Below are 25315 nucleotides of genomic sequence, written 5' to 3' on the forward strand. Positions count from 1 at the left end.
AAATCTGTTCTTATCAGTTATTAGGACTGCTTCCACCGCTGACATTAGGGTCCATTCCCTAAGAGTCTAGGCATCAACCATGGCCAGCCACCCTCCACAGTGTGCCACTTCAGGACAGAGTGGCCACATGGAATTCAGTACATACCTTTACTACACATTACACCTTTGTGCAGGACTCTGCGATGGATGCCTCATTTGGTGCAGTTGTCCTCTGCTCAACCATTCTATCCCCATCCTCACGTCCTCCTCTGACGTAGGTACTGCTTGTTAATTACCCTCAGTAGAATACAATAGAGACTATCACTCGAAGAAGAAGAGGAGTTTGCTTACCTGTAGCTGGAGGTCCTTTGACATGTGTGGTCCCTGTATTCCACTTCCCACCCTCTGCTGCAGATCTCTTGTATTCGCAGTGGAGAAGAAAATGGAGATGCGGTTGGTCCGTTCCACCCTTCTAGCCTCGGATGAAACAGTGAGGTGAGCCAAGAGTGCATGTGTGGACCAACGGACACTATTACTTTCAAAATCTCTGGCCCTGGACGCATACTGCACATGTGTAAAGCCTTAGTGGAATACAGTTAGGGACCACACATTTTGAAGAACTTCCAGTTACAGGTAAGTAACCGCATTTTTATTACCTCTTGGGCAGTGGGGGAGAGGGGGACCAGCTGCTGAAAATTGTTTTCATCAATGGTTCGGCTTTTTTGTATACACAAGACCATCACCACTAATATGTATATTTCCTTACTGTCATCTACCACAAAGATCCTAAAGTTTGCTAACATTGCCGCATTTCCTGTAGTTACCACCCAACCCAGTATTTGTGGAAACTTCTGAATTTTCCCAATAAAATCACATGTCCTATAGACAGTGCACACAGGCCTACATTTACAGCCATTTAGCTCTATGCATTGGGAGGCGCAACTGTATTATCTAAAGACATTTTTAAGATCAGTTCTTTAAACTGTTTTCAGGGCACGGACTGTTTTCCAGTACAGGGTCATAGGAAAATCACAATGTTCAGTCAAGCAATTATACCTAGAGTTGTAAACTAACTGATTAAGATGTGATCAAGCAAGGCATGCCTAAATTGTGTGCAGAAAACAGCAATTTCATTTTCAGTTGTGTGCATTATATATTTTCACTTGAAACTATTGGCTATTACCCTGTTGTGGGGGTATCATCAGGGGGAATAAAGTTGGCTCTATGCCACTGTCAGTATAAGCGTCCATACAGGGCCATGGTGATATGGAAAGGAGTAAGGAGGAGATATGGCCTGCTTTAAGATGCTACAGGTAGCAGATCAGTCTTGCTTGATGAACTGTGAAGTCGCCAAAAGGGCAGGGACCAAATCAGCTGCTTGCAGAGAATCTTTAGTGCCAAGCTTTCTTGAATATAACAATGTATGAGTAAGATGCTTCCAAAGAGTAGACATTTGGGGGAAAAAATGGTATTCCTGTCAGACTTTATGAAAGATGTAACCATTTTTGCCTGACTGAAATGAATGTGCATGCTCTGTCAAGGTGAGGTACATCTAAGAACTTTAAGGAAAAGTTTCTAGGTGCATTATAAAATATATGGTTAAAAAGTATATTATGGAGGTATGCACTGTGGACATTAAGCACTACTACAAGCTGCAGGTCTTCTGGAAAAGCCGTTGCCCCTAGATTCTGTTTGCTTTCAAATCAGTAATTGTCTTGTCCTCTGAAGAAACTAGATACAAAGAAGATAATTGAATACCTTAGCAGTTGGCTCCAATTGCTTTCCTGGCATAAGGGAGAAAAGACAGATAGCTCATGTAGAAACTACAGTCTGAGATTAGAAATAAAGGTAGAGACAGAATTTTCTGCCATAATTGTCAGCGCAACTGGCAGTATGTTTGATTCATTCTTGGGGAAGAGAGAGAAAATATGGTGGTGTGAAAAGTTCTTCCTTCTAGCCATCTGAAATGAGAATTGCATGTGTTTCTTTTAACTATAAAATTTCTTTGTACAGTATTTTATAAGTTATTCCTTGCTGTAAATTGGAAATATAGCTACTACCAAATAATTTAGCTAGTAGTGGAACTACTGAATAAACCATGAAATCAGCAGGTGAAGTAAATAATAGCAGTCATGATGAGAATTGTAACTGAGTGATGACAGAAGTTGATCCCCTTGCCTTATTCTGAAAATTCTTCTGATGAAGGGAAAGTGCCTATCACCCTGAGTGTAATAAATGAGAGTTCCAGTGAATTAAGATGTTAATGAATCCAGTAAAGATGACCACATTTCATTATAAACATATCTGATTTTTTATCCCTTTGTTCTTTGTCCTCCATTTAATTTTGAATGTATTTTCATTATAATTATGACCAATACAAAAGGAAAGTAGCTTCGGAACTGGGTGGCTCAGGGTAAGAGGCTATGGAACCTGTAACTTTTGTGAACTGTGTGTGTATATATAGAAACTGCACCAATTTTAACTAAACACATTTCTAAATTATTTTAAGTTGGTTAGACTTTCTTAAAGAAGTTTGAGTGGTTGATATCAATTTAACTTAAATTGAATTATACTAAACAATGTTAGTCACACTCAAACCTATTTAATGCCTTGGTTTTGCAAAGATTTAAGCATGTACTTAACTTCAGGCCATTGAGTAATTTCACTGACTTCAATGGGAATATTCATACAGTGTGGTTAAGTGCATGCATATGGTTTTACAGGATCAGTGCATAAAAAAGTGTCCACCTCCAAGGGCGGTGCCAAATTCATTTAATTAAATGCAATTTCTGTGTGTAGACTGGGGCTATGTCACTGGTCCAGGCCATACCAGTAGTAAATGACATGTTCTGATGGCTGTTCAAATTCTGAACGAAAAAATGGAAACATCAGATTCAAATTTTAAAAACTCCAATTTCTTATTTTCTTTTAATTAAATAAAAGTCATTTTTCCATTCTCCTTGTAGAGTGCCTTTGAGAGAGGGTTCAGAAAATGGAGTGGGGGTGAGAACACAGTTTGGATAATAATCCAGAGTAAAATCTACTCCAAAAAGTACAGCTATATTTTCATTTATAATTCCTAGTATTAAATGGAACATCTCCAGCATAAAACCAAAGATCTTTGTAGCCCTCTTTTCTCTCTGTAGGTCAGAGCAGACCAGGATCAGGTAAAAAACAAGGCACAAGATCTCCCAGCAATTCGGTCCCCCTCCTCTTGTTCCATTCCCAATATCTGTTGCATTATCTTTTTAATCGCTTCTGGCAGGTGGCTAATTATAAGTGTCCTAATATATATGCAATAACTTGATATGATCCCTGTAACTTGCTTAGGAAAATGACTGAAGTGGAGATATTTTTATTAATAGTGTTTAACTCACTAAACCCCTTTTTCTTTGCTATGCTATTGGACTCAGTTCTGCAAATACAAGAATATTTGGTTCCTTGGACTGGCTCTTCTTGAATTGGCACCATAACTATCTTTTTATTTTTCTGATCAGATAGGATCACACTTGATCATTATTCAGCTTGATTTCTCTCAGATACTGGCTTTGTGTGTGGAGATCCTGTAACAGTGTTCAGGAATATTGGATTAGACCTCTCATTCCTTGCCAAATTGTGAATATTGTTTGCTTTTGATTTTTCCACTTTCTGTGCATGGTAGTTAGTGAACTTAACATAAAATTCCTCTGGAGGTAACCAACTTCTGCCATTTTTTTCATGTTGTCCTTTTGACTTTCAGGTGTCTGTTCTAAGTGAATTACTATTACTATCCAACAAAGTTAGTTGTTGTTACAGCTGTTAGTTATTGTACTGTCTACTTAATATGTAAGGAGTAATGTAGGGTTTTTTTGTATTTGGTATTGTTTTGGCAGGAATCCCCAGGTGGTGCTGTTACATGCAGTTTTCCAAGTTTCTTCTTCATGTAGGAGCATGTCTTTAATCTTAGAAGAAATGCTAGTATTAGTTTTTGGTTACACGAGGTCCTGGGGAGAGGGAGTTGTGTGAGAAGCTGGAGAGTTTGCTCTTGGTCTCTGATTAGAGTCTATCCTTGAAGCAGAATTGTCTTCTGGGAGCTGGGCATTAGAGTTGGGCTCCGATTCTGGAAAGATGTGATTGGCTTAATGCTGTTTGATCATCTCTGTACCAGGACTGGTGTATACGTGTAAACAAAACAAGTTACATTTAGAATATACCCATCACTGATTTCTCCTGCATGGGGAAGCTGACCTGCAAGGACTCAGAATTATGCTACCATTTGGCAGAGGGACCACACTAGTGTGAGAATAGGTCACTGATCTTGAAAGAAGGGACAACAGTCTTTAGTGATTTTGTACAAACCTTTAAATCAATTAAACAACTCGCATGCTTAAAGTTAAGTATGTGTTTAAGTACTTTTGTGGATAAAGGCTTGGCTGGTAATTTAGAAAATGCCTGTGGTCAAGGAGTTAAAATGGCTTTATTTTGTTTCTGTCGACATGTTTCATTTAGGGTATAACATTTATTTTTTATCTCTCTAAAAGGATGGTCACTTTCTTTAGATTTTTGTCAGCTACTGTAAACTTACTTTCAGGACTACATGGGGCCCATGCTAACTGTAATACTGCATGGTTGTCAGAATCAATTAGAATGCCCTCATGTTAGCGTCTCAAGTAGTCCTGTAAGATGACCATACTGTCTGAGCATTACTGGCTCCAGCACCAGATTTAGCTTAAGCCCCTAAAGAGATTTCTAAGAGCATTTTTTTGACTCTTTAAATAAAAATGGATTCTGCTGATACCTTTTAAAATGAATGTATGTATCTTCTATTCCTCAGTGTTATGCTTCTTAGATTTGACAACTGCTACCCAGCAAACTAGTGTAGCTGCTGTCACACCTTTGATCGTATTACAATAAAAGAGCATGAAACTGATCATTTTGAAAAAGAGACCTCATTTGTTAATGTGATTTTGCTGAATGTAATTTTGTAGCTAATGGCGATTTGTTTAAAATAACCGCTTTGCTTATTGAGCATTACTTCACTGTAAAGATGGGCCTGAGCAACAAAGCTCAAATAAAGATCCAAATTTTCCCAAGGGTTAGAGCTGTCCAGATGGTGGGGTATTGTATTACCCCATTTTAAAAGTGTGAGAATAGTCTGGAATATGAAAATTAGAGAAACTATGAGAACAGTTCCGAGTCTGGAACTTTGGATCTGTACTTTGCAAAATCTGGGAGTTAAAATCTGGTGTCTTGATTTGAATCCATATCTATTTCAGACTTCTACATATATGTATGTTAAATGATGTGTGTGTGCATATAATGTGTGTGTGCCATTAATATGATTATCACTGGTTTGTGGTAGTGCCCACAGTGTGCTAGATGCGGTCCATACAGACAAGAAGGAACATGATATGTATACTGTACATGTAACAACCACCATCATATTTACCCTTTTTGGTGCTTGTCCACAAGTTGTAGAATTTCTTTAGTAGCAAGATTTGAATTTTGGGAACATCTTATTTTAAGTCCCCTTGTTAGTTGTGTTAATCTATGGCAATAGGCAAAAGTTCTGTGAATTACTGTAGTTAGTGATATTTATTTCCTATCTCTGTAGTATCTTATTGTAACTGACTTGTCCCTGGTTGAAATTTCAGGTGATTTTTTTTTCTACGGTTTTCCAGAATGTTCTCCATCCTTTTTTTTTTAAACTGTTTTTCAACTAGCTTGTATTTGTAGCTATGTTAACTATTAATAATACAATGAGAAGAGTTAATTGGCATCATAAAACAGTCACAAAGTTGTTAAGCAATTGACAATATATTTTACTGTTAATGCGAAGTGGCATAGTGGGTTAGGCTTATTAGTCTTTCCCCTCTATGATGTGGGATGAAGTTCTAGAGGTGAAATGCCAGTGGAGTAGCCCTCTATGCCATTGCCTGGGGCATGCTGGCAAGGGGCAGTGTGTAAAGACTTGCTGTGCCAGTGCTCCAACAGTACCTAATCAGGGGATAAATTGAAGACTTCATTCTTCACGGTTGTCGATCTGGCATTTTTCATGAGCATGAACTTTTAAACTTTTTTTTATACCTATTTTTAAAAAGCATTACAAGAAAGGGATGTGCAAATCAGATGTAACTTGAAGAGGTAAACAAAACTGAGCTAAATATCGACTCCCTAGCAAACAGACTCTTTAAACAGTTTTTTTCCTTCTCTTTTCTGGAATGGGTTCTTCTGGGAAGAACACTTCCACTTAACAGCATTAACATTGAAGAGACAGATAGCAAACTTATTTCCCCACATTTTGATTATTGCATTTAACATTTTTAATGCAATATGTTCTTTTAGTTGAATTACTTTATACAAAAATTAAGAGACACTGGGGTTGCATACCCTTGTGGAGAGCTATATTGAAAATACAACCCCGTTGATGGTGGTAAACAGGGTTGCTAGTAATGCAAACCACACTGCTTTGCATCCACTTTGCCACACTTTTTTAGATCTAATCTTTCTTGTGATACATTGCATGGCAAAGAGTTAAGTCCTGCATGAAATGACCTGCCACACTGCATTATGTGGTGCAATATAACACACACAAGAATGTTCTGTGGATCTTTAATGTTTTTCTGGAGCATTTGTTAATCATTTGGCGAGACTGTCCAGCCTGAGTTGCTTTTGTTAATGTGTATAAACTTAGTGGTCACAAACATAAAGATGTGGGGTATATTGGGTACAGTTTTGCTCATCAGTTCTCTAGGGAAGCCAGTATTTGTGATCCTGTGCTCTTTAATGTGACATTCTTCTCAAGAACATCAGTGCCAAATGGCTGGGTTTCATAGTGGGAATATTTTATTAACTATTTTCTGAATAGCTCCAAATTAACATCTGGGTTATTGTGTGGGAAACTGGAAACGTATTAATGAAAATTTGCAACTTTGTAAGGAGAAACTTTTGTCTAGTGCTACCAGATTTCACAAATTTCACAGAGCAGATATTGCAACCCATTATTATGAATTCTTACCTAATTTTGCCTATGACTGTTGCCTGCATTTTACAGCATGTTGTTGACTCTACATGTTGAAAACAGAGGTCTTCCTGTAAAAAGTCAAAAATTATCCATGATTTCACTAAGAAGATCTTTCAGCCCTGCAGTCTCTGAAGAGACTAAGACCCAGAGATGCCCTCATATGTGCCATGTGTATCTCAGGGCAAAATAGGCCCTGAGATTTTAAATAGAGAGTCTGGAATTTAATTATGCTTGTCATGTTCTTGAAAACATCTTCACTTTAGGTGACCTTCTGTTCAGTTTTGCATCAAAGTAGCTATGGCTCATTAACTGGAGTAGAGTATGCATCTTCGTTGAATCAATCTGAAGTGGTAGTTGATCAGTAATTCAGGAATCAGTGGTACACAAACTTCCCTGTTCTGTGACTAGTTGGCTATTCTCACTACCCTCTCCACTGATTCATTCATAGAATTTCAAATTAAAATTAAGTCTTGTAAAATACTGTTACAAAACCCCAAATCTTACAAAACTGGCCTGTTGGGTCTCATTACAAGCATGAATCTCAGCCCAGATTTTCTGAAGGATTTAAGATTCCTGAAGCTTTTTCAATGAGATGAGCTCATTTATGGTTCCAGCACAAATTCAGGTGAAAATCCTTGGTTTCTGCTGTATTTCATTTTGTATATTGGGGGTTGGTTCAAAGTGAGCACTCAGTGATACTCAGGGTAGCAAACACCACATAGAGTGAAACTGATGGGAAAGGCTGGTGAACTGAAACTGCTTTGGCCAGCTTTTATTTCTGACAGTTGCTATTTCAGAACGTTTGTACGTATAGGCTTATTTTAGATGAGTTTGGTACAGAAGCTGTTTCTCTGTGGCACAGCTCAGCATCTTCATGCTCTTGGTTATTAGATTAATGGGCCTTACACTGGTATTCTGCCATACAGTGAATGAAAGTGTGTGTGGGGATGGGGGAAATTCTTTTATGAATGTACAGAATTCACCCCTTCTGAAACAGCCCCCTTATCTGCATTTCTGTCAGGCAGGTCTGCTGAATTCTACTTTTTAGTTGTCATTGTATAAGCTAATGTAGTCTGAAGACCTGGCTGTTTTTACGTTAGGTGCAGTGATGCAACAGAAAAGAAAATCTTTCTTGTTACCAAGGCAACTTGTGCGTCTAAAAATTTCTGTAGTGAGGCAGCAGACTTCCGTCAATCCCTGCAATAGATCACTCTATTAAAAGCTTTTCTAAACAGAGTTCTCTCTCTCTACACCCCTCCCCCCCCCCACAAGCCTGTAAAGAACTGATTTGTGAAAGAAGAAATTTTCAGCTTAATCTACTTTTTCCCACTTCAGATTCCAACCTGTGGTTTAATTTTGCTTTTCATCCTAAATTCCTATTCTCTTATTAAACTGCAGTTAATTCTTGTAGCGCTTTCCTAGGTCAACAGTCTGAATCTAGTCAAGAATGGTGTTGGTGGTAGGTGGTCTGCACAAAATGACCTGGGGCTCTTAGTCGTGTTACTAGCTGATAAGTATCCACATCAGATCACCATCACGTTTGGCACTAACCGGCTCTCTGAGGAGAGAGGTTAAGGACTTGAAGGACATAGAGATTGCACTTTCCTCTCATCCCTCGAGATGGTTCCTTCAGGTCAGATTGAGGTACATTTGGGGGGCAGCATGGAGGAAGCTTGCACGACCACAACCAGTGCTATACAGGACCTGATCTGGGCACAAGGAGAGGGCTGTATTACCAGTGCTGTCAATATTCACATCTTCCACTGACATTCTAATTCACTTGGCTGGGGGGCGGGGGGGGATGGAACGGAAATAAATGAAATAGTGAATAGGGGAAAAAGAGATGAGCAACAATCCCAAAATATGAGCTGGAGCAACAGAACACAACTTTTCAGGGAATTATAGTTTGAGTGGGGAAACTGCCCGCACGTGTGTGTGTGGAGTGAGATTTCATTCTGAATATGGCCCATAAGCCCACCATTGCTTCTTGGCTACATAAGTACAGTAGCAGTTACAGTACCTTGCTGAAATGTAGCCTTACTTCGTAGCTCATTGGTAATTGTGACAGTTTAGTTTACTGTACACTGTAGGATTCAATAAGCAGCCAGTTAATCTGATTTTGTGTGCTTTCCACTGCAGAATCATGCTCATTTGTTTAAAAAACTGTATGCGCACAGACTTGGCTTATCTTAAATGAAGTTTGGCTAGTCTCTAAACTATGCCAAACCATCTGGTTGGGGTTTTTTTTTAAGAGGGGGAGGTGGTAGCTCTGTCTGTCTCCATCTGTTGTCACTTGTTTTAAACTTGGATTGTAAGCTCCGTGGGGCACGGACCATCTTTTTGTTCTTTCTGTACTGTACCTAGCACAATTGGGTCCTGGTCCAGGAACAGGGCTCCTAGGCACTACAGTAGTACCCAAAATGCTCCATATAATTATTTCAATATTAAATTACATTTCCCTATTGTGTCTATTTCCTTATGAGAGTTTTAGTTCTGCCCCATTCTTCCCTGTGGGTCAGGCTCCTTGGAGGACTACATCTCTTCTAATAAACCCAGTCATGTGACTCTCAGGTACAAACTGTTTCATTTTGATGAGAAAAATTGACATGTATTAACTGAAAATTTTCAGAATTTACATCCTGTGGAAAATTTCAGCTTCTATCCTGATTTGAGACAAAAACAAATGTCTGAATTTTCCACAGGATAGAAATTCCATTTTCCAACCAGCTCCAAATAATACACCTATGGTGGGAATACTTAAGTGGCAATTACAGTCTCAAGAAAATGTTTCTGAAATGCATGTCGGAAGCTGGCTGAATAAGAGTCTACATACTGGCTTCCAGGGACTCAGAATAAAACACATTTGTGAACCCAGTCACAGTGGACCATGCTGGTAGAAAACTATAGACTACAGCTGGTTGAAATTTTTCCATCAAAGCTGTTTTTCAAAGGAAAATTGGGTTTTTAACTAAGAATTGTTGTGAATTGTCTGCCTACTGCAGAAAACGTCAGCATTTCATTGAAAAACTTGAACAATCTGAAAAACAAAAATTTGGATCCAAACCCCAAATATTTTGATTTGGAGATAATGCTGCTGCTGTGCCTCATGACAATTGTACTTTGGATGCCTCATGCTCCCATTCTCCTCTGTTCCAGGCTCCCCTGCCAGACTACATCTTTCATGATACATTGCAGCAGTTCAGCAAGAAGGATGACAGTGGTGCATGCTCATCTTACTGAAGGGTAAATAGAGGCCTAGAGAATCTAAGGGACGTGAAATGGTCACACAAGAAGCTAGTGGCAGAGCTGGGACTAGAACTGAAGTGTCCTATCTCCCAGCCCCTTTTGCTACATAGTAGACAAGACTGCCTTTCCTAATAGCTATCCTAGAAGATAATAGCTAGATAGAAGATAATGAGGTGATAAGTAACAGTCAGCATGGATTTGTCATGAACAAATAGCTTTCTCTGACAGGGTAATAAGCCTTGTGGATGGGTGAAGTGGTAGATGTGGTGTATCTTGACTTTAGTAAGGCTTTTGATACTGCCTTCTCATAAACAAATAAGGGAAATACAGCCTAGATGGAGCTACTATAAGGTGGGTGCACAACTACTCTCTGGGAGTGGTTTTCCAACCAGTTATCAGTGGTTCACAGTCATGCTGGAAGGGCATAATGAGTGGGATGCTGCAGAGATCAGTTCTGGGTCTGTTTCTGTTCAATAGCTTCAGCAATTATTTAAATAATGGCATAAAGAGTACATTTCTAAAGTTTGTGAACAATTCCAAGCTGGGGGTGAGGGGGATTTGCAAGTGCTTTGGAGGATAGGATTAAAATTCAAAATGATCTGGACAAACTAGAGAAATGGTCTGAAGTAAATAGGATGAAATTCATTAAGGACAAAATGCAAAGTACTCCACTTAGGAAGGAACAATCAGTTGCACACATACAAAATGGGAAATGACAGCCTAGGAGGGATTACTGCGGAAAGGGTTCTGGGAGTCATAGTGGATCACAAGCTAAATATGAGTCAACAGTGTAACACTGTTGCAAAAAAAGCAACCATCATTCTGGGATGTATTAGCAGGAGTGTTGTAAGCAAGACACAAGAAGTAATTTTTTCGCTCTACTCTGTGCTGATCATGTCTCAGCTGAAGTATTGTGTCTCGTTCTGGATGCCACATTTCAGGAAAGATGTGGACAAACTGGAGAAAGTTCAGAGAAGAGCAACAAAAATGAACAGAGGTTTAGAAAACATGACCTATGAGGGAAGATTGAATAAAATGCGTTTGTTTAGTCTGGAGAAAAGAAGACTGAGAGGGGACATATTTTCAAGTACATAAAAGGTTGTTACAAGGAGGAGGGAGAAAAATTGTTCTCCTTAATCTCTGAGGCTAGGACAAGAAGCAATGGACTTAAATGCAGCATAGGTTGGACATTAGGAAAAACTTTCTGTCAGGGTAGTTAAGCACTGAAATAAATTGCCTAGGGAGGTTATGGAATCTTTTAAGAGCAGGTTAGACCATAGGCGCTGACTCCATGGGTGCTCCAGCCCTGGAGCACCCATAGAAAAAAATTAGTGGATGCTTAGAACCCACTGGCAACCAGCTCCTCACACCTTCCCAGCACCTCCTGCCCACTGCAGTCAGCTGTTCCGTGGCATGCAGGAGGCACTGGGGGAGAAGAGGAGGGGCGGGGATGGAGCAGGGGCGGGAAGAGATGGGGCAGGGGTGGGGTAGGGGCAGAGCGGAGGGTTGAGCACCCCTGTGGCTCGGAGGAAGTTGGCGCCTGTGGGTTAGACAAACACTTGTCAGGGATGGTCTAGATAGTACTTAGTCCTGCCATGAGTGCAGGGGACTGGACTAGATGACCTCTCAAGGTCCCTTCCAGTCCTACAATTATATGATTCTATCTCTCCATATGACACTCAAGCCCAGAGAGCCTGTTCTTTGGATAACAAAATTTTCATATTATAAAACTATAGGAACATTTGCAGCGCTACTTAAATAACACCTGATGTATTTGTAGATATTGATACACCCTGATTCTATTCAGTCTGGATGTGCATAAGTACTAAAAGAAGCTACCAGTCTCAAGGTCAAAATTGTTTGCTTCGTTTCATCCTCCCAGAGGACATAAGAACAGAGCAAAGAGTTGTTTTGAAACACATTAGTCACCGGGGAACCTGTCTTTTGACCACCTGATCAGAACACACTGTTTTTAATCGGTGCTTCGCAGGGCCGGCTCCAGGCACCAGCTTTCCAAGCTGGTGCTTGGGGCGGTAATTAGAATGGGGCAGCCGTCCGTGTCCCACAATGGCAATTTGGCAGCAGCTCCACCACTTTTTCTGCCGCAGCGGCAATTTGGCGGCGACTGCTTGAGGCGGCAAAATTGCTAGAGCCGCCCCTGGTGGTTAGTCCTGAAATCTACAAAGAAATAGAAATTAAGACAGGACAAGATCCATTCATGCACCTGCCCTCAGCAATCATAAGAAATCAATCATGTGGAATACACCCAAATGGTCCTAACAGGACTCCTATCAGTGCTCCTTTGCAATATGTTTCGTTGTTGCTGTTTTCATTTAATGGGATTTCTAAAGGTAGTTTGGAGGTGGGGATTATATTTTTTGTCCTCACATCATCCTCTGTTATTCCCTATGTAAAAGGATAAATGGACACAAATCAGACATCAGGAATGGTAACATACAAAACCCAGTAGGAGAACACTTCAATCTTCCTGGACATTCAATAACAGATTTAAAAGTAGCCATTCTTCAACAAAAAAACTTCAAAAACAGACTTCAAAGAGAAAATGCTGAGCTACAATTCATTTGCAAACTTAACACCATCAATTTGGGCTTGAATAGGGACTGGGAGTGGTTGGCTCACTACAAAAGCAATTTTCCCTCTCTTGGTATTGACACCGCCTCATCATTGGTTCGCCACTTGTAAGGTAACTCCATTCTCTTCATATGCCAATATATATTTATGCCTGTTTCTGTAATTTTCACTCCATGCATCTGAAGAAGTGGGTATTTTATCCACGAGAGTTTATGCCCAAATAAATTTGTTAGTCTTTGAGGTGCCACCAGACTCTCATTAACCTGTATCTGGAGAACTCAAATGGCTTTTAAGACACTGAATTAAGTTTCACCACTCCTTTGTGTGGTAGTTCAGTATTATCTCCATTGTGCAGATGGGAAAACCGATACAAAGGTGCATTAAGTGGCTTGTTCCTCAAGGTCACACCTTTAGTTCTGCAGCAAAACTGGGAATAAAACCCGTCTGCTGACTCCCAGCTTTGTGTCTGGGGGAGAAGACACATGAGCACTTCTTTAGACTCCTTTCTCTGTCTGAGAACAGCAAGGTGAAATTGACAAGATCTTTAAAGCAGGAAATCTTTCAGAAATCTTCTCAAGTGAACTTTTCTGGTCCCTGTACACATGGCGCTGTGTTGCAGGGGTTAGAGAGTGAAGAGGGCAGGCAGAACGCTAGGATTTGGGTATGTCTAGTGGAAAATTGTGGTAAGTGGGGTTTGGGATTGAGAAACACTGATTTTTAATTTACACTTCAATCCAACTGAGAAGGTAAAACATACTTGATAGTCCACTTATCACCACATTAGTTCATAGAGGTTGATCCTTCCCCATGCCATCAAACTCCAGTCAGCATTCATGAGAATTCTCAGTTTAGAAGGCAAAACAGTATAAACTGCATACCATATTGTGTCTATTCAATGTAAGGTGTGTGTTTTCCTTTCTAGGTTTAATATTAGTGCTGCTGAGTAATACTTACAGAACATTCTGCCATTGGTTAGCATGTGATGTGAATTGCTAAGATTCAGGCAGTTGCTACAGGGGATCAGACTGGCACATGTGGATCATTAAAGAAGCAGATATCACCCAAATGTCTCCAGAAAGTGGTTGGGGGTGGAGGGTGTGACGAAGTGGGACTGTTCTTAATGTTTCCTCTGAATAGTGTGGGGGTGCCTCAGTTTCCCCTATGCAGTTCTTAAGTATCTAGGTGGAGGGGTAAGGGTGTATGATCATTGCAGAGCCCTAGCGGGCAGGTGTGTGCAGGGATCTGGACACAGAGAATGGCCAACACCCTGTTTCCTGGCAACTGATGGCCTGGGCCCTTCCACCCTGCAAGGTGAGAGCTAAAGGGTTGGGGAACAAAGGAATCAGGTGACCTCCTGTCCCGGGAAAGGGGAAAGCCCAGAGGAGGAGGGGCTGGAGGGAGTTTCAGTTTGGGGCTGGCTGGAACATGGAGTGAAGTGCATACGTGGTTGTCTGGCTCACTGCCCCCCAAAATGGACCCGGCTGAGGGGTCCTGTTCTCTGCACCTGCAAGCTCTGTTTTAGACCATGTTCCTGTCGTCTAATAAACCTCTGTTTTACTGGCTGGCTGAGAGTCACGTCTGACTGCGGAGTTGGGGTGCAGGACCCTCTGGCTTCCCCAGGACCCCGCCTGGGTGGACTTGCTGTGGGGAGCGCACGGAGAGGCAGAGGATGCTGAATGCTCCGAGGTCAGACCCAGGAAGGTGGAAGCTTTGTGAGCTTTGTGTCCTGAGGATAGGCTGCTCACAGAAAGGAGACTTCCCCAGAGTCCTGACTGGCTTCATGAGGAGCAGTTCCAGAGCATCGCCCAGGGACTCCGTGACAGAGGGAAAGAGGACAAATGCAGATTAAGAGCCTGGGACAAAAGGACTGGTTCCATTACAAGCTTACTAGAAGGAGTTGACAAAATTAGACTCTGGTGATCTCTGAATTGAACTCACTAGCTAGTAATTACTAAGTACCGATATATGTTCAACAAGGCAGCATTGTGAAGCTGAAAACTAGCACCCGTGACTGAGCCTTGGCAGGTGAGACAACTTTAATTTATTTCTGATTTATCTCCCTGCACATGCTGCAGTCAGCTTCTACATTTCTGACTCAACACAAACCTAAGTGATTCTGTCAGTATGCTTCAATTCAAGTATGCCATGTGCTAGTGGCCTCTTTTGCTGTGATATGGGGAGAAAGCAAGCAAGTTCACAGCAGAGTTAAAAACCATTTACTATTGAATGTGGGGTGTTAGATTTTGAGACAATTAGATGACAACCCTGGAGTGGCAATGAGACACAGCCCTGAAATTACTTTGGTAGTGATGTCTATTTCCTTGGACACTGACTGGACCATAACATCACAGAATTTATTTTAAATTCTGGAACATTTTGGAAATTCCGTTAAAATGGACAGAGGAAAATCAAGATAAATCTGATTTTGTTTTGTATAGCTCTGTCTCCCTTTTCACTTAAACTGTTTTACTCATCAAATGTAAGTGAGTCTTATTCATACAAAGACACGCTTCATAGATGAGGATACACAGTGCAGGTTCATCATTCTCTTGTCCCACCCACAGTGTTGGAATCCAGGAAATCGCTCTTCAAAATCAGACTGGTGGTGGTTGTTTGTTGCATTTATTATAACAAGCAGACAAAGGCGGTACTGGAGTAATTTGTATGGGAACGGCGACTGCTGTCCAACCTCACCCCAGAATAGTGGTTTACAGCACAGCTGGGCTTGAAACTTTAGCTCTTCATGCTTTTTTGCTACTGGAAGTGCTAAGAATAGAATGGGAGAAGGTCTAATGAATATTCATAAGTCCCTTTATATTGGATGGATAAAGGAGTGGATTTGGGATTTAGTGCATGAGACTACAACAGTATATAGCAAACTATTACATTCAGAATCCTCTTTGTGTTGATAGTCATGTGCTCCTAGAGCCTCAAAACACTTTGCAAATGCTGTGAAAGTGTGCTGATGTGAAGTGCAGCTATCTTAGGACAGAGGGATCATAAAGAGAGGTGGCTGGAGTCATATGACAGCTTCCAGTTATGAGAAAAACTATGTCTGTGTGGTTTGTTATACACACACTGTGTGGCTGAAATTGTCAGCTTATAAATTAATTTTCCATTGGTTTCTCAAGAAGCTAGTAAGTCCTTGTCCCTGGATAAGTAAAATTTCCCCTTACTACTACAGAGGGAGTGAACAGCTAAAAGAAATATCAATGATCACAGAATGGGAAAAAAATTGCCTCCTCTTATCATAATTTCTGCTTGGCAGAAGCCAATTCAATGAAGCTCATGCACTTTGGATTAAGAAAGATGATTATCATTTGCTTGTACTGTTTTCTGCCTCCCACATGGATGAGATGAAATATCCAAGGACTCATTTTTGCTACTTTTGAGACAGAAGGGAACTCGAACGAAAGGCAGGAACTGAAGAGAGTCATTAGCAGTTACGAATAAGCAGTGCTTTGCAAAGTTAGACTAATACACTCTATAAAAATGGCCTTCACACTTGATACTCCATTTGTTTTTCTGCATGTCTGATGCTGTAGTGAGCTGCTTTTTTTCTTATGACTGTCACCTACTTCCTGAAACATTTCCAAGATGAGCATGAACCAAAACCTTGGATGCAAACACCTGCAAACTTTGGAAGGTTTCAATATAGAAACCCTGAAACTCGGCTTTTGCAAAAAAACAATAATTTCTTTATAATGGATCAAACACTCACCAAGCAAACTCATTGAAATTTTGGGGTTTGAAATATGAATGTAATTTTGGGCCCATAATTCTATTTTCCCTCCCTGAATGATGGCAAGTATTTTTTTTTATTTTAATTTTGGGGGGAAAAAAAAGCGCAACAACAACAAAAACCACAGGCAGCAGGGTTAGTTGAACAGGGCATGGGACCGAGTCAGGAAACCTGGGTTCTCTTTCTGTCTTTATCACTGACTCATTTTGTGAACTTGGTCAAGTCACTAATGCCCAAAGCCTCAAAAGTGTCATTTTGTTGGAATGCACCCCTGTATTCCCACCGGACATGCTATTGTAACAATGTTTGTACAACATGTGCTTTGTGAGGCATTATCACTTGAAAATGAGTAGCTCACTGGTCAATAATATCATGTCAAAATGTCTGTAGCAACATTGTGTAAACTTATGAAATCCCCCCGTATGATGTTAAGGGCACACATTCAAACAAAGTATCTTTAAACAAGCTTGGGGGGAGGGGTTACCTCAATTTGCATATCAGCTGTAAACAGACAGCAAGAGGGGGAATAAAGAAGACAAAGAAAAGCTGCATTTCAGCATACACAGGTATGGAGCCACCAGGCTCCATGTCTCCTTGCTCTCAGCTGGAAAGAACTCTAACTAGGGGCTGCACTCAGGAAAATGCTTTTGAAAGGGTGATCACTATAAAAATAAGAGGCAAAACCACCCCAAGTGTTCTCTCCATGTCCGTCTCTCTCTTTTCACCTAAGAACACAAAAGAAACAGCTATTAGACCTTGGGAGCAGATACTGACCTGAAACTTGGTCAGCAATGCAACTGAAAACTAATAGTAAGAATTTCACCAAGTCTAATTTAAGTAGAGTGCTAGGAAGCCTGATATCTTTATTTTTCTTGTAACCATTTCTAGCTTTAATGCCTTAGTACTTGTACTCACTTATCTTTTTTGTTAAATAAACTTGTATTCTTTAAACAAAACTAATCGAGGGTTCTGGTTAAACTGGGCTGTGTGGTAACTCTATTTAAAAGGAGGAAGTTGTTCTATATTGTTCCCTTGCAGGAACCTACAATATCTGATGTTTCCAGGAGACAGCCGGATAGTACAGAACACACATTTTGTGGGGGTAGGGGAAGGGGAATTCAGGACTGGGAGTGTATTGGGTCACCCTGCAAATAATAACCGAGGCTGCTGGGATCCAGAGTGTGGATGGTGTTTGCTGACAGGCTGCTGGGATCTACTGAATCAGAGCTGTGGCCATACACAGGCACTCAAGCTGTGACCTGCATGCTGGCAGACTGTGAGTGCCCCAGGTGGGAGCTACAGGATCAAGGCATTGTGAGGCCACCCAAAGTTGCAGAGCAGAGGCGACACAACTCTCACTGGTCTGGATTGCACCCTGGAATGTCATAGTCATACTTTTGGATGTCTCTATTTTGAAATGCCTAACTTCACACTCTTATAGTTGCCTGATTTTTCAGTAGTGCTGTTCAAAAAAAGATAAAAGTCTATTTTGATAAACCCTTCAAAAGAAATGGTTTTGTTTGAAAATTTCTATGATTTTTTTTGGTGGGAGAAGATTATGAAAAGCTATGCCTTGGCATGGGGAGGGAAGGGGGAGAAGGCAGAGGAGGAGTGAAGATGTTTTTCTCGCTGCAACAAAATTAATTTTTAATTGAAAATTTTCATTGGAAACCAAAACACTAAAAAAAATGGCAAAAATATTGATGAAAATTTAGTCCATTTTTTGTAATAAAAGAATTTTTGTGCAGCTTAGTCCCACAACTACAACTGGAGACCTCAGACCCACATTTTCAAGTGTCCTTTAATTTTAACTATTCCTGGTGAGCATGTCCCCCAAAAGCTGTTTTTCCTCCCCTCTAGTGTGAAATGGAAAGATCTAGCTGCGTTGTGTGTCTGATTTCCATTCAAAGGTGCCACAGTAGTTGGGCTTATGGAGGCTTGAGGTACTTAACCCATTCAAATCTTAAATCAGGTTGAAGTTTCTGCTAGTTCAGAGTCTGACTGAAAAGTTTTGCTCCATCCTGAATATCAGCTGCACTGGAAGAAATATATGGCTTGGGAGCTGGAAGCTTCTGGATGCTACTTTAAAAAGAAATCAGCCTGCTTAGATAAACATCTAAATAAGAATTTAGGAGCTGAACTTTAGGAACCTGTGTTTAAAAATCTTGGTCAATATTTCATGATTAAAAAGGACCAGAAGACAGGAAATCTGGGATCTATTCCTGGATCTGAGATAGACTTGCAGTGTGACCGTGGACAAGTCACTTAATTGCTCTATGCCTCAGTTTTTCCATTGGTAAACCAGGGATAATAGAATACATGTGAATCAAACTTTTCAACTGTATTTTTTTTTTAGTTTGGGAATCTTTTGTTTAACTCTTGTTTTATTATTACAATTTGGTATTTGTATTACTGTAGCACTTGAGGGCCCTACCATAGACCAGGGGACCATTATGCGAGGTGTTGCACAAACAAACAAAAGAGGTGATCCCTGCCCCAAGTGGCTTACATTGTTGGTATAGGATGAGAGACGACAGATGGGTAAAGACAGATGGGTAAAGTCAGAGGAGTACAAACAATGAAACAATATTGGTCAGCGTGATGGAAGGTGGTCTCAGCACAGCAGCAGCCTAACCATTGTCCAGTTTTATGTAGGCATCATGACAAAGAGTTTTGAAAGGGGATAATGAGGAGGGATTGGAAGGTGGTAACTTTGTGGACATTTACCTCCCAAGTCTGTGGGAACGCATGGGAGAAAGCACGGAGCTCTTTGTTTGAAAATTTAAATAGTGAGCAATGGTGGTTGGCATCATGAGCTTATCTGAAGCAACCACTGACAACTTGATAGTGAATGAGAAGTGATAGGTAGGGTGGGGTTTGATTCTGAAGGGCCTTGAAAGTGAATACAAGCATCTTATGTTTGATGGAATTGGTGGGGGGAACCTGTGGGGGATTCAGAGAGGGGGGTGACATGGTCCCAGTGACAGGCTAGGAAAATGATCTTTTCAGCCACACTCTGAACGGATACGAGTGGGGCAAGATTGCATTTGTCAAGGCTGGAGAAGATGTTGCAGTAATTGAAATGATGAGAGCCTGAACAAGAGTTTTAGCAGTGTGAATCAATAGCAAAAGCTGTCTTTTAGACAGATGCAGAAAGAATCAGCAAATTTTGATATCTTCAAGTGCCTCTGCACTTCTGGTTTCCATGTGGGGACAGAAGCTGGTGTGACATAATTCACCCAGTGTCTGCTCACTAGCAGTTCCATGTCCTCAGTGTAGATGGGGCACTGTAATTGCATATGTTCTTGTTCACTGAGTAGTTTTGAAAGTGCCTTGTAGGGCTCTGTTATGGCTGCCAGGCCATTCATTGATGTCTTGATGGTCTTATTTCTTTGAGAGTCCTTGTTGAAATGTGTATTCTTATAGCCTGGGACACTCTTCCAACAGTTCTTAAATGCGGAAAACTATTCTGGCCAACTAAGAGGTCTCAGTGGTGCACAGAGTTAGGGTGTAAGTAAAATTGTTCTGTTCCTCAGTGGTCTGATTGCAGGAGGGAGGCAACATTAGTCTGTGAAATATGGATAACCAACTGTCAACCGAGTCTGTTGAAACTTTAATAGCATTTTTCTCTGTGTCTTGGTTTCTGCTGCTGATCCATTCACCAGTGCATGTGTCAGTTTAAAATTAATATATAAACAAGGGGTGAGTAGTTCATTCATGTGGTAGCCTGAGGTTAAAAAAATGGTGATCAAATTCAGCATCTGCAATAGGCAAGACTGCCTTACAACCCCAGGAAACCTTGGAACTAAATTAATTTTTAAAATGTAGAAGTGGAGCCTGCAAATCAAAGTTGACTTGAGTTTTTTTTTAAAATGCTTCTAAAGTTAAGAGGAAATCATCCAGGTTCATGGCTATAATGCTTCAGTCTGTCATTGTGGTGGAGAGAGGTTCTTTGCAAGGATTACATTCCTGCCCATCCATCCTAAGGAAAGCATAGGGAAAATGTAAGCACTGTGAAAAAGGGGCATCCAGTATCCCGTAGGCATCAGAACCGCATTCCAAAGGGAATGGAAGAATTGCAGAACTCCAACTCCTAGTGTAACGAGGGGGGACCATGAATATTTTAAACATCCATAATTGGTAGAAGAGGAGCCTTGGATGTGTCATGGACAGGGGGCATCTTGTAGGCCTCAGACTTCTGATCAGAGAAAAGGCTGTCCTGAAGATATTTGATATCTGCACAGCACTAGTGTTTAGTTTGTCAATCCCCCTAGAACTGGCACCATTGTCTCCAGGTGGAAACAGAGATTGAATGTCCTCAAAAGGGCAAGAATCCCCTCATATTTTAGAGTGAATAGGAAGGGACTTGAGTTTTCCACTGCCCCAGCAATCAGACCCTACTGTTGTTTTGGCTTTTGGAAATAATTATATGTATTTGTGCAGAGTAGGGGCTATCCAATTTATTGAACTGAATATCACATGTATGATTATGATTGTGGGCAGGTGGCATATGTGTGCATTTGGTGCAAAGCAGCTCATGGCCCTCAAAGACTGAGTACTGGCTTTGGAGACCAGAGTGGCTGAACTGGAGGAGATAAGGGAGACAGAGAGATACATAGATGAGACTTTCCGGGACACAGTAGAGCATTCCCACCACCAGTCTGACAGCTTCTGTGCTTTTGAGGAGGATAAAAGTCTCAGGGAAGAAGACCATCAAACTGGAGCAGAAGGAAATGATCCCATAGTTAGGACCCTCTTTCCAGACGTCATGGTATTCTCTCACATTGAGGATACCCCCCGAGGGAGAGGATCCCAGTTATCAGGAAGAGACAGGTAATATAAATGGGGGATTAAATTTCTAGAAATAGAGATGACTGGGAGAACCTGCATGGTGAATTGCCTACTGGGTGTGAAGGATGCGGCTCTCTCAAGACATCTAAACAGACTTGTGTGCAGTGCTAGGGGTCGTAATATGTGTAGGTACAAGTGACATTTGGAAAGATCAGAGTGAGGTCCTGGAGGCCAAATTTAGGCTTCTAGGTAAGAGATGAAAGTCCAGGACCTCCATTGTAACCATCTCCGAAATGCTTCCAGTTCCATGTGCAGGCCAGTTAGGCAGAACTACAGGGTCTCAATGTGTGGATGAGACAATGGTGTCGGGAGAAGGGTTTTAGGTTAATTAGGAACTGGGGAACCTTTTCGGAAAGGACGACCCTATACAGGAAGGATGGGTTCCACCTAAACCAAAATGAACCAGATTTCTGGCATGTAAAATTAAAAAGGTAGTAGAGAAGTTTTTAAACTTAAGAGGTGGGGAAAAGCTGACAGTTAGGGAGGAGCACACAGTTTGGACAGAGACATCCCATAAGGGAGGATCTCTTAACAGGCATTCTCTATATCCTAATAAAGAGGAGAGGATAGAAGTTTATAAAGTACAAGTAGGAGCTAAAGATAAACAGTCAAATGAAAGAGAGTCCCATTCAGTTACATCACGTGAAGGCAGACAAGTAAATATTGACAAATTTTGTAAATGTTTGTATACAAATGCTAATGCCAAGAGATCAGTCACATAGCCAGGTCAATGTATAACTCAGATCTTACCCAATAATCATGCTGTTGCCAATCCTTTAATATCTAATATCTAAAGGTTTATTTATAAGAGAAAAGAAAGAGGAGAGATTTAAAAGGGTTAAGGAAGTCATATACATACAATCATTGCAAAGCTCTTGGATGAGGTTTGTAGCAATGATGTTACAGACGGCTGGCTTGTAACATCTCTGGTAACTTCCAAAAGATTGGAAAGTCCTCAGTCCATAGTCAATATGCTTCTTTTAGTGTAAGTCCATAGTCCAGAGATCAGAGCAGGAAAGAGGCAAAATGGAGATGCTTCCAGGGTCTTATATACCTTCTTCCATGTGGAGGGAATTTCACTGTCCCAAACACAGCTCTCAGCCAGGGGTGGAAGTAACTTAAAGGATTTACCAGTACTCCAGAGTCCTGAGCAGGGAGCGTAGCCTCAACCCGAAGAGGCGGGCCCTATAAATCAAGATTTAAAGACCCCGGGGCTCCGGCTGTGAATGGAAGCCCTGGGGGCTTTTAAATCACCCCCGGAGCTACCAGCTGCAGAGGTGGCTGGGAGCCCCAGGGCTCAGGGGCGATTTAAAGAGCCCGAGGCTCCAGCCGCCGCTACCACAGTGGAGCTCCAGGCCCTTTAAATCACTGCCGGAGCCCTGCCGCCACTACCCCGGGGCTCCGGTGGCCGGCTTACTTTCACCTCTGCTCTCAGACTTAGTTTGTGGAAAATTACAGGCACAAGATGGAATGCAGGGTCATGTGAGCAAGTCGCATGCCATTACATGGCTTGATGACTCATAGGAGCAGCCATTACCCACATTCTGGCTAAAGCATCCACAGGAAGGCTCACCAGGTGAGGAAGAGCTTCTTCTATGGCCCATTGTGAGAGTGGAGTGTTCTTTAATGGGCCATCAACTTGAACAGTTCATTCAGAATGTGCTGGCCAGATTGGATATAAATTACCTGGTGGGTGTTATCCCAGGAGCAAATGCACTTGAAATATATATATATATATATGTTCATCACTTCAGATACAAAAATGATACATGCATATAAACAGGATAATCATACTTGGCAAACCATAACTTCCATTGACACCTTACACAATATACTTTGTACAAGATGTGTTTCAATTGTCTAACCATGGCAGTATTAATGATACAAATGGTCATGTTCCAATTATACACCATCACACACAGTAATACCAGCATACAAAATAAATAGGAAGGACAGAGTAGATCATGCTGGTGGGGGAGTGGCACTATGTGAAAGAAAACATAGAGTTAAATATATTAAAAAGCTTAAATGACTCAAACTGTACCATAGAATCTTTATGGATAGAAATTCCATGCTTGAATAATAAGAGTAAAGCAGTAGGAATATACTACCAACCACCTGACCAGGATGATGGTGATTGTGAAATGTTCAGGGAGATTAGAGAAGCTACAAAAATAGAAAACTGAATAACAATGGGGTATTTCAAATATCTCCATGTTGACTGGATATATGTCACTTCAGGCTGGGATGCAGAGATAAAATTTCTAGACACCATAAATGACTGCTTCTTGGTGCAGCTAGTCCTGGAACCCATAAAGGGAGAGGCGATTCTAGATTTAGTCCTAAATGGCTCACAGGATCTGGTCCAAGAGGTTAATATAGTTGAACAGCTAAGTAATAATGACCATAATGTAATTAAATTTAACATATGTGTGTGTGTGTGGCTAAATTAGAAGGCATGCTGCAGAACTACCAGAATTTTCAATTCTCATCTTTTCTTCCACTATTAGTATTAAAGTGGGGGCAAAACCAGTGATTCTGAATAGAGAAATAAAGTAGCCTGATTCTACTATATTCCTTTACTGAAATGTTTGACTGCTCTGTGATTAATCTTCTCTTGACCCTTTCTCCTTTCGTGCTGTCTATATGGAAAATATGCTCTAAATTTAGCAGACTGGACATGTAGATAATGAGAGAGAGAGAGAGTGTGTGGCATGGCTCAGGTGATTATTAAGCAGAGTATTCTCCCTCTAGATTGCTGATTCAAAAAGAGCCCAGATCAGCAGTGACTGTAAGTGTTCCACATCACGAAAAACACCCCCCCCCCTGAATTGGCATAAATTCTCAGCTGTGAAGGCAGTTTCAGCAGAGAGGCTAGCAATAAGATGGGAATGAAAACTGAATTCCTTTCCCACTCCTAGAGGTGTGGATTGAGTAAGGATTGAGACTAGAGATGGGCAAAATGCATCAGCCAAAACTTTTGAAACAAAAAATGCCAAAATGTTTTACCAATTTGTCTGTTTCTTTAAACTGCTTTTTGATCAAAAATTCAGAAAAAAAAATCTACATTTTATTTTGACATTTTTTCAAAATGAAATGTTTCGATTTTTCAGTTTGAAAGGATTTTATGTTTCAAATTTCCCAAAAGTCTTTTAAAAGGTTGAAAATGAAACAAAATGTCTAGGTTTTGTTGAAATTAAATGTTTTATTTGACCCAAAAACAAGACTTTTTCAACTTCTTGATTTGACAAAAATTTTAATTTGGTTTTGACCTGAACCAAAATGAATTTTATTTTTTTCATAATTGCCAGCAAACCAAAAAATCCATTATTTCACACAGCTGTAGTTGAGAAGGGAGTATTAGAAAGTTTGAGCTGCTGCTGCCACCAATGGTGTACCTGTTAGGGCAATAAGAAAGACATACTAGCTTCTCTTTCTGGTATCTCCTTTCATCAACACTAATTTTTACACAGACGAGCGCACACAAATTTCAACTCGTTCTAGTCAGATGCCAACTAGTAAGAATAGTACAGCAATGCGCACAGCACCATTTGTCCAACTCCCAAGGTAACTCACATCACTGCACATTTGAAGGAAGCAACTTCAGCTTTGATTTGTTCCACTGTTTTGGGGAGGCATGTGGAATAAGGGGGGAGGGAAATGATGTTGGATGTCGTGAGCTAGCTCTTCAGGACAGGAACTTTCTTCCCCTTGTGTAGGGCCTATCACATTATCAGTCAACAACAAATAAATATTGTCACGTGTGGATTGATTATATTATTTATGTGCTGGAGCCATGAGTGTGTGATGCAGCTATTCCCAAATATGTGGCAACCAATGCCAGGAGCAACTGAAACTATCTGAAATTTTGCTTAATTTTTCCACTTGCTTCATTTTTTTCC

At 40.8% G+C, this 25315-nt stretch overlaps 1 protein-coding gene across 1 annotated transcript in view; it reads left to right on the forward strand.

Annotated features, from left to right (window-relative positions):
• Positions 1 to 25315, forward strand: part of RGS6 (regulator of G protein signaling 6) — a 449956-nt gene that overhangs the window by 280708 nt on the left and 143933 nt on the right. The window lies entirely within an intron of this gene.

The sequence above is a fragment of the Eretmochelys imbricata genome, chromosome 6 (assembly GCF_965152235.1).
Source record: "Eretmochelys imbricata isolate rEreImb1 chromosome 6, rEreImb1.hap1, whole genome shotgun sequence".
NCBI lineage: Eukaryota > Metazoa > Chordata > Testudines > Cheloniidae > Eretmochelys > Eretmochelys imbricata.